The sequence below is a fragment of the Lontra canadensis genome, unplaced genomic scaffold, assembly GCF_010015895.1.
Source record: "Lontra canadensis isolate GAN:19392208 unplaced genomic scaffold, GSC_riverotter_1.0 scaffold240, whole genome shotgun sequence".
In the NCBI taxonomy this organism is placed as follows: Eukaryota; Metazoa; Chordata; class Mammalia; order Carnivora; family Mustelidae; genus Lontra; species Lontra canadensis.
Window position 1 is genome coordinate 180,647 of NW_022631234.1, and position 17,694 is coordinate 198,340.

The 17,694-nt window shown below is 43.7% G+C and overlaps 2 pseudogenes; both read right to left on the bottom strand.

The window, feature by feature from the left end:
• Nucleotides 1-278: 278 nt before the first annotated feature.
• Nucleotides 279-7,300, bottom strand: LOC116862397 (annotated as a pseudogene).
• A 1,633-nt stretch (nt 7,301-8,933) lies between these two features.
• LOC116862398 lies at nt 8,934-17,155 on the bottom strand (annotated as a pseudogene).
• Nucleotides 17,156-17,694: the final 539 nt, after the last annotated feature.

The window sequence follows — 17,694 nt, forward strand, 5'->3', positions numbered from 1 at the left end:
GGTTTTATGTTTGTTTGCTTGTTACTGACTCAAATCTTGAATTACAAGTTAAAAGTGCATTAGGCCCTCCCTTGAGGTCCCCAGGCCCACCCCTTGTGTGGAATTTAGGTGCCACCTGGACAAACCCCTTGCTTTTTCTCATTCTTGGGATCCCTCGTTCATGTTAGAAAGAGGATCTAGAGGCAGAGTGGAGTCTCTACTGTCCAGGGGAAAGGGAGAAAAGGGACAGTGATGGGACAGGTCCAAGAAGAATGATGCTGAGAAACCCCTCAATGCAGCTACTCACTGCAGAATGAATCCTACACAACAGGATCACAGAGCAGGGCACAAGGTTAGCTCAGCATGTGGAGCCCATCCAGGCCCAGTTGTTCCATGCCCAGCTCCTCCTCCATTCCCAAACCAGCCACAGCCAGGCTGTGGACACCTCACGTCAGGCACTCTAGCCAACTCTGTCACAGTCTCCTTAGAGAAACCTAGGGAGGACTTTCCTGGGAGGGTCATGTTGGGTCCTGAGCAATGGGACAAGTTCTGGTGGTTGAGAGCATGGGAGTCCTGGAGGCCATTAACTACTCCCTCACCCCATAAAAGTCCAGGCCCTTCGGAAAACATGGGAGATCCTGCACAAGGCTAGTTGCTGGGCTCTCCCTGCCGAACTGCTCCAGCTGCTGGGACCAAGCTGTGCATGCCAGGAAGAGTTTGAGTCAGAGCAGCAGTCATCAAAGAGCATTCTATATGGAAACAGTCCCCAGGCTGAAGTCACTCATTGGCCAGTGGTAAGATTGTTCCTTACACCCATGGAGCTGTGTGGGTAGTGCACCATAGTGCCATGGCCTGCTCAGGGGCTGCTCACTAGGGAGCTGCATTGAGCAGGCTTGAGGAGACAGTCCTAGCTGAGGTAGAAGTTTCAGGGTGGGTGGCTGGGTGGGCAGAACCATACTCAGGGGCCGAATGGGTATAGAGGCAGCCATTGGTCAGTGGGTAGTTTGTAGGTATCCAGGGAGCATCCTGAGTGAAAGAGGATGATGTAGGTGACATTGTTGGCAACAACTGTTTGGGCAGCTACTGTTGGGACTTTCTGGTGTCAGGTGGGCCCATGAGCAAACCGAGGGGGCTGAGGGGCACATGATGGTGTGGGTAGGTCCCAGATGTAGAACCCGGGTAAGGGGAGGAACCCAGCATAGGAGATGAAGAAGGGGAGGAGGAATTGATGGAGGAGACAGCCAGTCCACTGAATGAGAGGGAGGAGTCAGGTAGTGATCAGTAGTTGTAGGAGCTTGGACCTGTGGTGGGAGACTGGTCAAGAAAGTCTAGAGGTCAGGATTGCTGGCAAAGTGTTCCAGGATGAGTCGCTGATCAGGGAATAATGTCATGGATCATCATAGTCCAAGCTCAGGCCCAGACACTGGCCCCCACTGATGCCAAGGGGGATCACGTTGTGGTTCAAATTGGAGGTACTGTTGCCCCACTCAGGCTTGTGTAGGCCATCTCCTCAGGGTCCAGTCAGGTGGAAAGTGCCAGGGGAAAGCACAGTTTGGTGAGATCCAGTAGGGAGCCTCCTGTGGTCATGGCAGATGGGAGGACAGGCACACTGGCAAGCTGGTCAGGAGATAGAAAGATGTTAATTCCATGAAGTTCCAGGGGGTCAAGATGGCAGAAAAGTAGGAGACCCTGTTTCAACAGGTCCCCTGAATTGAGCTAAATATCTACCAGAACACTCTGAACACCCATGAAATCAGCCTGAGATGTAAGATTATACACTTCTGCATCTCTACGGGGGCAGAAGAGCATCAGTGGAGAGGTCAGTGGATTGGGAATGCTGGAAGTGATATCAGAGGATAAACAGAAGGGGAGGGAGCCACCAGAAGCAATGCATTAGAAAGTAATACCCCAATATGAAAGTGCCCTGTGCTTGGGGACCAGCTTTTACCTGGAGTCTGGTTAAAAGCACTCAGAAAGAACAAAGGGTCTTAAGGGGCAATTGGTGGAATTGGGCAGTCACAGTCACGGACATAAGGTCACAGCCAGTGCCCACTCATGTCTGAGAGAGCCCGGCAGGGGCCCCAGTTGGTGGTCCCTGAGCCTGCTGCTTTCTGCTGCTTGCACCACTGCACAGGCTGGGCACACCCTCATCTGCGCCTGAGAGAGCCTGGCTCAGGCTCCTGCCATAGGTCCCTGGACCCACACCCTTCTGTGACCTGCACCGCTGCTGGGTGTGAGTGCACCCAGTATGGGCATGGACCCCAGACAGCAGTCCCAACCACAGCAGCCACCAAGATTGGGCTTGCCCAGACCAATATCACCTGTGGTTGTAGTGGCACAGGGATGCAGAGATAAGCAGGGGCCTCGGGCAACCACAGAGATGATGGCTGGGGGTGAGCACCACCTGTGGGAGGTTGCACTGTTCAGTGGAGTTTGCAGAAGGAGAGCCTGTTTGTTTTGGACCACACAGAGGGGAGCAGACTGAGGCTTCTCTCTGAAGCCAAGGACTAGGAGCAGACCATTTATTTGCACTAACCCTCTGAAAAGCCACAAAAAACCGCCAAAGAACAAAAACCTCCAGAGAACCAAAGCCTGAAAAACTGGTTTCCACAGCCCAGCCCAAGCAAGACTGACTGAAAAACAAGGAGGCAGGTCCCTTCCCCAGAAGACAAGCCCAAGGAATAAGAGAACAATAACCACAGGGTCTCCATTAAACTATAAAACCCCAACATCGGGGGAAAACAATATATTAAGCCTCTGGTATTGTCACAAAACCTGTACATTTCATAGATACAACTTTTTTTTTTAATTCGTTCTCACGATTCTTCTTCTTTTATTTTTTAACCTATTTACCATTACAACTAGATGTTTAATACAACATATTACAAAATAACTTGAACTTGAACATTTTTCATACGTACACCCATGTTTCTTTTTCTTTTTCTTTATAGATAGAGAGATAGATACATGATAGATATAGATATAAGCGTCAAGGTAATCCTTTTTCCCTGTTCAATACCACCCATATATGTACAACAGTTTTAATTTCCCTATATCTCTGGAAAGTTGAATCCTTTAACAAACATAACAAGATACACCCAGGATACTGAAATAACCTTCCTCACCCACATCAAAGCTTTATAAACACCTTCCTATTTATTTCTCTGTCACTGTTTCTGTGTATTTGTGGTTTTTTTTTTTTTTTGTATTATATAAATCTTATTCTTTGCTTTCATTTTGGCTGTATTGTCCCTTTTTTTTTTCTTTCTTGTCTTTTACTTTTATCGATCTTTTTGTCTGTTTGTTTTCCTTTATGTATTTTATAAATCCAGGAAATTCACAGGACTGAGGTCAGGAGGAGCATGAAGATAGATTCCTAGCATCCTATGGCTTCAGCAAATGTTTGTCTCTAGCAAGATCCCCTACATAGCAGAGACTTTTGAGTCCACTTCACCATTCAGAAAACCTCCACAGTGGCTGGGCATGTGCAGGGAGGCTTTGGGCCTGGATAAGTGTCCTGAGGGCTGGTTTTGTCACACTGCTGTGAAGGGCAGAGTGACAGGATTCCTGTTCAGTGCAAATGGTAGTCAAAACAATCAATCCTCTGTGTATGGAAATTGCCCCAGGGCACCATCCTCCACCAGCTGCATTCCAGGGGAAGCAACAAATAGGCAGGACCACAGAGACAGCTATCATTGTGTTGGGCATAGCAAGAAGTGGGGACACCATTCTTTGGGGATCTTGCTGCACCTGTTTCACAGCCCTGGTGTCCAGTGCTCCAGGATGAATACGGAGGCAAGTGGAGGGGGCTCTGGCACTCAGCCAGGTCACAGCCAATCTCATTATCACTGGGCAGAAAACCACCATAACCAGAGATCCTTGTGTATGCCTGTCACAATTTGGGGACATGTAGGCCCCCACATGTCATAACCCGAGACCGTCATCTCCATCTACCTCAGCAAGCCTGTCTTCCTGCCCCTCAGCTTCCACCTGCACCTTACAGATGGTGGAACTGATCTGTTCTGATTTTGTACATCCTCCTAATTCAGTCTTGGTTGGTGCATGTTTCTAGAAATACACTCATTTCCTCTAGGTATGAAGTTATTGGTATTTAATTGTTCATAGTCTCCTATGATTCTATATATTTCTGTCTCCTCAATTGTAATAGCTCCCTTTTATTTCTAATTTTATTCAAATCTTTCTTTTTTCTTAGACTAAGTAAAAGTTTGCCATTTTCTTCATCATTTAGAAGAACGACCTTGGATTTCATTAATCCTTCCTGTTATTTTTCTGGTCTCTATTTCTTTTACTTCCACTCTGATGATGATGATGATGATGATGATGATAATGATGATGATGATGATGATGATATTTCCTTCCTTTTGTTGACTTGGGTTTAATTTTCTCCCCGTTTTCTAGTTACTTGAGTTGTAAAGTTAAATATTTTATTTGAGATCTTTCTAATTTTTGTTGCTATAAACATCCTCTCAGAACTGCTTTTGCTAAAACCCACAGAATTTGGTATGTTGCATTTTATTTTCACTTCCTTGAGATAATTATTTATTTCACTTTTATTTATTTATTTTTTATTACATAATGTTAGTCACAATACCATACATCATTAGTTTTTGATGTAGTGTTCAATGATTCATTAATTCCATATAACACCCAGTGCTTGTTCCAACCTGTGCCTCCTTAATTTAATACCTATCACCCAATTACCTCTTTGACATATTGGTTGTGTCACCAATATCACATTATTCAAGCACCCAGTGCCCAGTAAATCAATGTCTGAAATGCTGATTTTGAAGCCAAGAAAGCTTTTTTATCACAAGGATAGCCCAATGAGAAGGCTTGGGATCCTTCCCAAAGTTGCCTTGCCCCTGTGGAGACAAGGGACACCTTCTATATGTTTGGAGAAGGAGGTGAATACATGAGAGGTATGTGAGGTGTTTCTAGAAACCTTGGGAATGTGGGTCTTGAAACATCTGGAGCTCTCTGTTCTTCCAGAAAATGAGGCACCTTCAGGACTTGGTATGATTAGGGATGTCGCATAGTTTCCAGACAAATGTTTCCATCTGGTTCCCATTTAGTTTCTATAACCAGTAAGTGAATGGGAGCAGAGGTAAAAAAAGAAAAGTTAATGATTGATCCTGCGTAAGGTTGAGAGGTACATAAAACATAATTAAGGACAGAATAAAACACAGTGTGAAGCTAAAGTGATAATGGAACTGATACAACTATAGTTCTACATATGCTTACAAAACAGGTCCAGGAACCATGGGTCCATGCTCAGTTGTTTAGAATTATTTTCCACATATTTTTAGGTCTACTCACTTTCCTCTTGTTCATTTCTTTTTTTTTTTAACATCTTAATTTTATTTTATTTTTTTCAGTGTTCCAAGATTCATTGTTTATGAACCACACCCTGGGTTCTGTGCAATACATGCCCTCCTTAATACCACCACCAGACTCACCCAACCTCCCAACCCCTCCCCTCTGAAATCCTCAGATTGTTTCTCAGAGTCCACAGTCTCTCGTATTTTGCCTCCTCCTCTGATTTCCCCCAATTCACTTTTCCATTTCTTCTCCTAATGTCCTCCATGTCATTCCTTATGCTCCACAGGTAAGTGAAACCATAGGATAATTGACTTTCTCTGCCTGACTTATTTCATTGAGCATAATTCCGGTCCCATCCATGTTGATACAAAAGATGGGTATTCATCCTTTCTGATGGAGGCATAATATTTCATTGTATATATGGACCATATCTCCTATATCCATTCTTCTGTTGAAGGACATTTTGGCTCCTTCCACAGGTTGGCAATTGTGGCCATTGCTGCTATGAACATTGGGGTACAGGTGCCCCTTCTTTTCACTACATTTATATCTTTGGGGTAAATACCCAGTAATGCAATTGCAGGGTTATAGGGTACCTCTATTTTTAATTTTTTGAGGAATCTCCACACTGTTTTCCAAAGTGGCTGCACTGACTCACATTCTCACCAACAGTGTAAGAGGGTTCTCCTTTCTTCATATCCTCTCCAACACTTAATGTTTCCTATCTTGTTAATTTTTACCATTCGAACTGGTGTAAGGTGGGGGTATCTCAATGGGTTTCTTTTTTTTTTTTCTTTAAAGATTTCATTTATTTATTTGACAGAGAGAGAGAGAGATAACAAGTAGGCAGAGAGGCAGATGGAGACGGAGGGGGAAGCAGGCTCCCTGATGAGCAGAGAGCCAGATGCAGAACTGGATTCCAGGACCCTGGGATTATGACCTGAGCAGAAGGCAGAGGCTTTAACCCACTGAGCCACCAGGCGCCCCATGTCAATGTGGTTTTGATTTCAATTTCCCTGATGGCTAATGATGGAACAGAATAAAGAGTCCATATATGAGCCCTCAATCTACGGTCAAATAATCTTAAACAAAGCAGGAAAAAATATCCAGTGGAAAACAGATGGTCTCTTCAATAAATAGTGCTGGGAAAATTGGACAGCTATTCTCCCACACCATACACAAGATAAACTTGAAATGGACAAAAGACCTCAACATGGTGCAGGAAGCTGTCAAAATCCTAGAGAAGAACATAGGCAGTAACCTCTTCGACATTGGCCACAGGAACTTACTTCAAGACATGTCTCCAAAGTCAAAGGAAGCAAAAGTGAAAATGAACTTTTGGCATTTCATCAAGGTAAAAAGCTTCTGCAAAACAAAGGGAACAGCCAACAAAACAAAGTGGCAATCCACGGAATGGGAGAAGATATTCGCAAATGATACTACAGACAAAGGGTTGATCTCCTCTTGTTCATTTCTACCTTCATAGCGTCGTGGTCAAAGAAGTTGGTTGATATGATTTCAATCTTCTTAAATTTGTTATGATTTCTGTGCTCCATCATATGATCTAACATGGAGAATATTTCATGTGCATGTAAGAGGAGTATACATCTGTTGTTGGACAGAATGTTCTGTAAATATGTCTTTTGTTCTAAAGGGTGGTTTCATTCCAATGTTTCCTTGTTGGTTTTCTGTTTGTTTGTTTGTTTTTTTGTTGTTTGTCTGGACAATCCATCCATTGTTGACAGTGGGGTGTTGAGGTCCCATACTATTTCTTCTGCTATGTCTTGCTGTTTACCCTCTGGTGCACTATACTGACCACAGCTAACAGTATTATTCCACATGACAAAAATGAAATTGTTATGGGATCCAGCACCAGTATCAACAAGTAGGGCAAATACAGGGTAGATTTGAATCCAAAAGGCAGTAAGTTGATAATGGGCACAGTCCGTACCTTTAGTTCCTCAGCTTCCACATGCACCATTTACCAACATTGTAAGTTTCATATAACAACACAACAAATCCACATTTTCACCCATCTACAAAGCTACCATTACAAATGAAGAAGTTCTCTCTTTCTCCAAAATGAAACACACATTGAATCCAACACTGTTATATTATTTATTCCTCAATTTCAGTCAAAATCCCTTTGACTATTCTGTTACGTAGAGACAATATTTTAAGTATCACCAACAGAAACCTGAATAAAATCACATTTCTAAGAGGAAGAGACAGGAATAAAGTAGATAATAAAGACAAATAACACATCTACATGATAAGAAGGAGAAAATATGCAACGCTTCTACAGTTCTTTTTTTGTTATCGGTCACATGCAGGAACTGGTATCTGTGACTTCCATCTTCCACTTCTAATTCTGTGTCTTCTCATTTCTCCCAGAACCACAGCAGGTCAGCATTCTCTACCTTGGAAGTGAACACACCTTCACCTGAAAGTCTGAGTCCTCAATAGTCTGGTTTCCTTTTCTTTGCTGTAGTTTTCTATGCACCTATACCATTGGAATTGGAAATACTGAGAAACAGTACAGTGTTCAAGGTCAAAACTTTCAGCAGTTCACCAAGGGTTTAAAATTCTCTTCTTCATATACGTCTTAATTCTTGTAGCAGTTCTGTTCTTTCCAACTGGTGTGGCACACCAGGGAATTCAGACCCACATCCTTCATTCCCTGAAGTAACTAGCACAAGTTTCACAAGTAACAGACAGGTAAGTGTGTTTCATCCATCCCAGGATAGGAAGTATATAAAGTAGAATATTAGACTGTTCTCCTCTTAAACACCCAACAACCATCATTTCTCCAGAAATTTTTGGATGACTAATGGCTCTGGTCAGAGTGCACATTTGCAAAATAGAGCTAGTGACCCACCCATAGGTCCTCTGCACAACTCAAGCTGTGTTTAATTTGCAGAGTCATTCAGCCCTCATCTCCTTCATATCAAACAGTATAAAGGCTCCATGAAAAAACACACACACACGCACTAAAAAGGAAAAAAAGCGACAAACACAAAAGACTCAACTATAGGGAACAAACTGGTCGTTGGTGGGTGACGGATGGGTGAAATATGTGAGGGGGATTATGGCGTACTTACACTTACCATGATGAGAACTGAGACATGTATAGAATTGTTGAATCACTATATGGTACACTTGAAACTAATCTAACCCTGTACATTAACTCTACTGGAATTTAGAGAACAATTTTTTTAAAAAAATTATAAACAAATAAGAAATAAGAAACTCTAGGACACTTTATAAATTCATTTTTTGCTGAATTTACATAGGGACACTGATAATATAAATGAAATATAAATGATGATTAAAAATTTTTTTAAAAGAAGTAATTTTCATTACCAAAAGAAACATAATTTCCTATAGTAAAATTCAGCCTACCCCAAATCAGCTCAAACAAGAGTCAACTTTTATCTACTCCTACCTGAGCATAAGGTATGAACTAACTATTCTCATAACCACACCAGGAGTCTGTATCCAGAGCAGGAGGGCAGGACACCAGCTCACCCAGGACAAGCCTCAATCCTTTTGCTTCAGGGAGTCTGGGGTTCCAATAAGAACCACCATGAGGGGTCTGAGACTATGTTGGGGCCCTAAGGGGGATATAACATTGGGCTACAAGAAAGTAATAAAGATTTGGCTCCTTGGGAAGCACCATCAACACCAGAACCTGGGCTGAACCCCTGCCCTGAAAGGTTCACAGTCTCTTCCAAAGAAGGAAAAAGCACAGGGTCCTCCCCAGGCCCACCCACCACAGAGAAAATGGTCAGGGACACATCTCCTGACCTAGACATGATGTATAGAAACAGAGAGCCAGTGGAGGAAGCTAAAGGGAAGGAGAAAATGTGGAAGCTATCAGTCATGTTATAAAAGCGGACATCATGTTTGTTGAGGTCCAGGAAAACCCCTACCCTGTGGAGAACTTGCACAAGGATTAGTTGAGTCACAGTGATGGTGCAGGCATAATATATATTGGCAAAGTGCCCACAGTCCGGAACCCATTTTCTGGGAACTCTTGTGCCAGTCCTACTTCTTCACATCTTCCCTACAGACCCCCAGAGCCCACTCATTTCGGTTTCCATAGTTGATATTCACCTTGCAATAACATCACTGTGATGTTTTGAGCTCACAGTCCAGGATACTGTGTCTCTCCTGTATCCTCAAATGTGTCCATCCAGATCATATTGGTCTTTTTATTGGAGACATCAAGGTCAGGATGTGCAGACTCTGGATCTACAGTGCCAGACACTGCAGAGAGTGTTGCCAATCATGCAAGGCCTTCCCCTACCCTATAAGAAGGCACACCACCACCACCGCCACCACCCAAGACACCTAGCTGCAGGGAGAGCTAAACCTTCTGAGATTAGAGCCTTGTGATTCAAGCCCATAGCCCTCTAAACAAGAGAAGTAACCATGAGAGTGATTAGGGGGTTAGAGATATCACAGGACACTTAAGGATCAGATGATACTCCATGGACTGAGGGATATCTCTTCAGCATCCAATATATCACTCACACCCACCAATCCCAGCTACATGACTTTCACTGCCCCATCTGAGCCCACCACCATTGATGGTGCCAGCATCTGTATCATCACAGCAAGCTGAAGGAGATGTCAGCAGCCATCAGGCAGATGACACCTAGAAAGAAATCAAAGTAACTCACAGGCCTGGAACTTCTCCTTCTGCCAATCTACAAGGGAAACACATTTCCCAAAAGTGAACAAAAACTAGAGATTTAAGGAGACTGTACACAACAATGTCAATATCTAGGCATCTGAAATACAGTGATGCAAAACTTACAGGGAAATATACTTTGGAAACATTCAACAATAAATTTATTTCTTTTACACACACACACACACGCACACACACACACACGTACGTAGCCATCCTACTACACCCTTCCCAGGAAAGAGGCCATAATACTTAACACCACTGAGAGGTTGGGTAACAATCTGAAAATAAGATTCTATTCCCAGATTTCACTATCAAATTATTCTTTCTTAAGCCCTAGATACACATCCACCCTGAAAGCTAAGTTTTCTTAAGAAAGAATTGGAGGGATCAAAATTTCTGAGTTCTCTGAGGCGTTTGGGTGGTTCAGTCAGTTAAGCAGCTGAATCTTGATTTCTGCTCAGGTCATGATCTCAAACAGTCATGGGATCAAGCTCTGTGTTGGGCTCTGCACTTGGTGGGGAGTCTGCTTGAGTATTCTCTCTCTCTCTCTGTCTCCTTCTGCCCCTCCTCCCACTCATTTTGTCTGTCTCTCTAAAATAAATAAATAAATTTCTTTAAAAATTCTTGAGGCCTCCATTTATTTAACGGATTGAACAGAGCTTGTAGGCTGACAATGTAGAGACAATGCTCCTTGGTGGAGCTGCACTTGGAGGATGACTATCAGCCATGGGTGAGGAGAACTCAGGATACTATATTAGAGAAATTTGGCCCAGTCAGGAGGCAACAGAGAGAGTTCAAGGAAGGTAAAGAAAGAAGTTCAAAGAAAGAATGACATACACCCAGTGAGAGGTCAGACACTAATGAATATGCTTCCCTTTTCAATGCAGTATTGGGAGGAATATCATCACTATATGTATGGGGAATCCTGAAATTATTGGATTTACTCATCCACTTCTCTCTGTAATAAGTCACAGTGATCAAAAGCACCAGGAGACACATTATGTCTGGTAGTATGTCTACCAGACACATTATGTCTGGTAGACACATTATGGTGGTAGGTTCCAACTATGGTCATGTCCAATGCCCCAGAAAGTATGAAATTGTTGCAACAGAGAGAACATTACGGATGTGATTAAGATTAAGAAACTTGAGATGGGGTTGGCACAGAGGGAGAAAACAATGTCCCCAAACACCTAAATGGAACCCCAAACCCAAGTGTCCTATGCATCAGGTCAAGTTACCCTCTGTAGCCTGAGGTCCTGAATTGAGCAAGAGGAGAGCACAGGGCCCACCTCCCGCAAGGGCCCAAGGACACATAAACTCTTTCAACCTTCATACACCCTTTTAGGAAGACAAAGGACGCTAACTGATAAAGCAAAACTTACATATGTCAGAAGACTGAAATGTCTGCAGTGGGAGAGCTATTACCTCCAATAGGGCAGAGACTCTGGAACAAAATTAGAACATTCATAAAAATAAGGAAATGACATTTTCTTGAACATTTGGGATGTAATTCTGTGACCACCACTCCCACTTACACAGATTTATTCAGATAAATGGGCTTTTCTGTCTGCGTTGATTTGCTTGATGGAAACAGATCACTTAAAATGGGCTGACCCCTGTGACCCTTTGATAAAAAGAAACTTTGTTTACTTGTTCTTCACTGAGAGATTAGTTGACTCCCAACAAACACATTTCTATATAAATACTGATACGCATTAGCAAAGAAGAGGAATCAGAAGGAGAAGGAGAAGGAAGAGAAAAAAGGGAGTTGGCATTCCATTCTGAGACTCTACAATGCATCCAGAGCTATGCTATGCATTTCAGAGGCTGAAGTGCATTCTTCACTTCATTTCCACAGCAAGTCTTTCATTATGATTTATTTTTCCAATTTCATGAATAAGATGAGGTAAGACATTAATCCACCTCACACTATGAGCCCATCAATGTGAAAATGTTGATTCTACTGTAAGAGTGTTCTGTCCTGACAAAATAAATAGGTATACAAAGTTCACATTATTTTCCCACATAGGCTTCTTTTTCTTTCCAAGTTTTTATTTAAATTCTAGTTAGTTACCATACAGTGTAGTATTAGTTTCAAGTGGAGGATTTGGTGACTCATCAGTTACATACAACACCCAGCGCTCATCACAAGTGCCCTCCTTAATCCCTGTACCTCATCTAGCCCACCCTCACCCATGCCCCTCCAGTAATCCTCAATTTCTTCTCTAGTGTTAAGAGTCTGTTACAAGGTATACTTTGAAACACATGCACTTCAGTTCAATAGGGAAGGGAGAGATGCTAAAAGAAGAATAGTTGATCCCCATTTTTAACAAATAAATTTCAAGAAACAGTAAGGCTCTCTGAAGGGATTTCCTCATACATCTGGCCCCCATGCCTCCTTCACCCATGGCACCCCCTTCTCTGCAGTCACAGTCATTATCCCTGATCCTGAACACAAACAGCCAAACACAGAAGACCACATGTTACACAGGTTCAAAGGGCACAGATCTTAACTCATTGTTAAAGGATGCTCTGGATAAACTCTCATTGCATTAGGATCATCCTGATCACACTCTGGTCCCAATTCCACTAGAAGGTTGAGATGGTCCCATTATCAGAAGCAAACTCACTTAGATAATTAAAATAAATATAAGTCTTTTTAGAAATGTCTCAGACAGATGTCAAAGTTTATTACTTTTCATGCACCCAAATACCTTGCACACCCTCGTAGTACTTCCCAATTTAACCACTGTGACTGCGATTTCTGGTCTCACTTCCACTGCTCTGAGCCGCCCAAAACCTCTCCAAGAGGAATCATAGGATCTCTACTTTCCTTCTTATCTCCTCCTCTCTTCCCTACCAGCTTTCCCTTCCCTGATTTGCTCCCCACCTTTCTGTGGTAAACAATTCTCACTCCTCTAGATGTGTCCTTCTACAAACTTCACACATTGCCCCCAATAAACCCAAACAAGGTGGAGCCCATCAGGCAAGTGCAATATTCTCCTAAAAGGAATGACAATGGTTGGGAACAATCATTAGTAGCTGTTTTTTGAAATCTATACATATCATCTATCATAATGTTATATATTAAAATATACTATAGATTACAGTGTAATATATTTTAAAATATGTTATTCCTCAAGCTACACAAATATATATACAAGATTTTGTATATACTGAGGGTGGTTCATAGACCCCACTCCTAGGAATACATAACTGTCCTGGGGGTTCTGGATCTCACATTCAGAACACCTGGTCTAAAGCATTTAATTCCTCAGCAAATAAGATGTTTAAAGGAAGAAACCCAGCTTGGACAAGGAGTCAGCGCATGAGAAAGTGAAATGAAGAACATACCAGGGGACCAGCAAGAAGCAGGTAAACCAAACTTAGAGCTATGAAAAGTAGGAATTTCAGGGTAAAATGGATTCAGGCCCAAGAATCCACTTAGGAAGATCTAAGTACTAAGCAGGCAAACATGATTTCTGAAATCTTCTAGACATGGGAATTTCTAATTATACCATCACTACCCTTTTACAGACTCTCCTTATAAATGACCTCTTTATTGACATTGAATAAACTAAAAAGGTGTGTTCAGAGGGTGTTGCTAACCCAACAGCCACCTATAGCCACCTATAGTAGAGAATGGGTCAGAATGGAGGCATATCTGTGTTCCCAAGAACAGTCCCTGCAGTCTTCCAGAGGGAGAAGACAGAAGTTACAAGGACAACATGTACACCAACCCTGTCCTGATGTGGGGTACATGACACAGAATGGGGCAGAGTTGAGGCTAGGGAGGTAAGGCCACCAGGAACCCCAGAGTCACTTACCTGCATACAGCTGTGCCTTCCTCCTGGCTGAAAGGGAGCACACCCTGGTGAGAACTCAGTCAGAACAAGCCTGCTCAGCGTTCATCTACTGACCCTTGCCTGCCCTCTGGAATATAGATGACACTAGCTGCAGAGCAGGGAAAATCTGGAGAGGAGATGACCTCCTGCCACATGCTGACAGCAGGGTATTGTGGGAAAGTCCCTGGACCACAGGTCAGGAAGTCTGCATCGCAGGCTGAGTTTCACTCCTGTCTACAGCCATTTTGAGACCTTCGCCAAGTAATTTAGCTGTCATTTTCCTCAAAACCTTAAAAAAAACTTATTCTACTTGCATTGAATTTTGCACCTATTAACTGAGAATTATACAATATAGGAAAATATTTTAGGGAATAAAATGTACGTTATTCCATAATTGTAAAAATTATTACTAAATTCAGTAATAAATAAAGAATTACTAAATTTTCAATAACAGAGGTACTTAAGAAAGAAGTCAAAAGGGAGGATGACGTCAGGACAGGGATGTGAGGTGGCCAATCTTTCTCAGATAACACATCGCTATTTGGGGGCATTGACAGTTCATCCCACCGTATTCTCACACATAGTCTTTCCAGTCCTCTACCCACCACTTTGTGACCACAACTTCCAGGAACTGGAGAAAACACACTCTCCCCAGTTTGTATTATGTGGTCAGGACCACTCCTTTGTTTAATGAACCCGATTTATTTCAATAGCTTCTTTAATAAAATATCAGAGCAGCTGGTTTTGGATTCCTGGTGCTAACAGAACTAGTTATATTAAAGGCTAAAAAGCAAGCCATGTGGTGGGTAGGTCAGCATTAGAATAAAGCCAAGATGCACAACAGACTCCAGGGACCACCATCACCCCCAGATTCCCAAGCACTGGGTAGGAAACAGGGGCACAGATCAGGGAAAGATAACAGAGCAGGGTCTGCCTCCCACCAGCTTCCACTTCTGGCTCAAGGAAGGGTCCACATGCCTCTGCATGACACAAGGAGAGGGGATACCTCTTGGCTTAATTAAGATGAAGACACAAGGATATCTGGAAAGTCACTCACCAGCCAGGTAAACGTATTTCCTCCAGTCTGAAAGGCAACACAGGAAACAGTGAGCTGAAAACCAGAACATCTCCTACAAAGGGGAAGCAGAAAGTCCTGGAGAAAGAACAGAACTTACCAAGATCTGCTTGCAGATCATCTGAAAGAAACTGAAAGATACTCATGAATTCCCATCACTAAGAACAGCAACGACTGCACCTGGAAAACCCACAAAAAGTTCTCTCTGTAACCTATAAGAAGATCTAACTCCAGACCCCTTGAGCCTCCACAGCCCAAACTGTCCTCTCTGAAACTACTTGGCCACCTTCCCAGGCCAAGGGCCTTCCTATCCACTTTTCCTCCACACCAGCTTCCACATTCACAGGCCTTGGCCCCTGCCCTGCCTTACCTCAGCACATTTTCCTTTGCGTTCTAGTCCTTTTGCTTGTCCTTGTGTAGTTTCTCCTGTTCCTGCATCTCCTGCCACTTTGCGGTATGTTCTCTCTTGCTGTGGTAGGCAGCCCCAAGGGTTAAGAGCATCAGCAAGTTCAGGCTCACCGTGAAAGCTGGCTTCCAAGGAGAGGCCCTAGGAAAGAAGGCCTCTGTGCCCAGCCAGAGACCCTGTCAGGGACACGGACCAGAACAGACCAGCCAAGCACACCCAGGAACACCCGCCCCTCCCTCCCAGAAAGAGCACTGACTTTAAATGAAAAAAGCCATTGCCTTCTGGCCCAGAATGAGGTTGAAGATGCGCCAGATCACATTGCCTGAAGAGCTGTTCCTCACCCACCAGAGCAGCCTCCACACTAAACAGCCTCCCACTGTCTTGGGCATATATCTCAGAGAATACCAGGAACTTCTCCCTTCTAAGAGCTCTCCACTATACCTAAGGCTTCAGAAACCACCCCAAGGCCATGCACAGCACTTGGACCCGATCCTCCTCTGGTGCTTGGATGTGCACTTGAGGGGTAGAGCCCATACCTGCAAGAGAGAAGCTGGAGAATCCAGGAATCCCGGCAGAGTCTTTCTGTGCACAACTCTAGGGACAGCATTGCATTCTGGAGTCTCTTTGAGGAGTGGCCTCTACAGGGAGCAAAACAGTAGCCCTGCCTCAGGGAACAGAAGGAAAGAGCACAGGGACTGCTGCAGGCAGAGTACGGTCTCCTCTCTCCAATCATGAGGGTAGAGGTCCATCATCCAGAGGGACAGAAGGAGGAATTTGGTCCCAGGATCCATCCTTCTCTGCTCTTTTCACCTCACGCACTCTCTAGGGCATCTGCTTGCACAACCACTGCCACTTGGTTATCATTTCCACCATTGACAACCCTACATACCTCCTGAGCTCCTTCCCTAATATCCACATCCCTGGGGGTTAGCTCTGCCATTTCTCACAGATACTTCAAACTCAAATCCTGAACTAATTCATGATTGGACCCATCTGTGGTAGGACAATGATTAAAATATCCCTAATCCTTCAGCCTTCCTTACATCCTGTGAGCCCCCTGACTCTCTGTAGTTTTCTGTCCCACCTCTAAACTCTGTCCCCAAACCTTCACACTCAGTTGAGTCTACTTTCCAAACCTCTCTGAAGCCAGATGCCTCCTCTTCCACCCAGCTGCCCCTACATGGAGTCAGACAGCCAAACTTCCTCTGTGTAAATACATCCATGCCTCCAGTCTCCATCCTTCATGCTGTTAAAGCAAACCCTTGCACAGTTCTGTTTAAATTTTCCTTAGGTCTGCATCCAAACTCCATTACACAGCACACAAACACTTCTCTATGCTGACATCTGCCTCCACCTGCCCCCCCCACTCCCCACAAAATCCCTGTCCACTTCCACCCAAACTCCATACCTGTGCCCCACAGAGCACACACATTCCAGTCTCTGGACTACTTGGTTAACTCATAACCACAGTAACCATGCTCTCTCTGCCCCTGATAGTCCAGTCCATCAAACTGCACGACTATTTGGAACACTATGTACTTCACTCAGGTACCAGCTCAAGTGTGTCCTCCTCATGAGCTTTTCATGATTGATCTCTTCTCTGTGCCCATGGACCAGGAACACCTCTTTATTCCAGGATTGTCTCTTCTCCCCACCTTCCCATTCACCTTTCTTACCAACTATGTGGACTCTGGGTGTGCACAGACTCACCAGCTACCCTCCTTCCTCAAGTGTTTCACATGCATGCTCCTCTTCTTGGAACTCTCGCCCTCAGATATCCACTCTTCAAAATGCCTATTCACTAACATCTAACATCCTCTAGCCCCCATCCATGTGTCAATTTTTTGTCTCTAGAATATAAATGCTGCAATGCAGGGACCGTTCTTTGGTTCACTTATGTGTCCAATTATCTAAAAGGGAACCTGGTACTTAGTAGGGTGTTCTATATATTCATAGTGAATAACTGAATAAGTTAAAGACTTCCTTTCCTTCATCTGAAAAATAAGGGGCTGATACTTGGCTCTGAAGTTGTTCCTAACTCTAATACTGCAGGACCTAATATAGGTCAACCACCCATCCATCACTTTCACCTCCGAACAGACAGATTCACAGTTGCTTCCAGAAGCAGGCATACAGCCTGTTGTCGAAAGCCTGGACATTATGGATGTGCAGGATGGCCTCCTTCCAGGTGAGGAAGGTCGTCACCAGTGAGGCCATGAACTCCGCTGTGGACACAGACATAGGAGTGAGAAAGGCCAGAGGCAGGGAACAAACTGTCAGTTGGGAGTCCCAGGCAGGAGGAGGTAAGTGTCAGGCAGGAGGCCCTGACCTGAGGGACTCAGCTCTG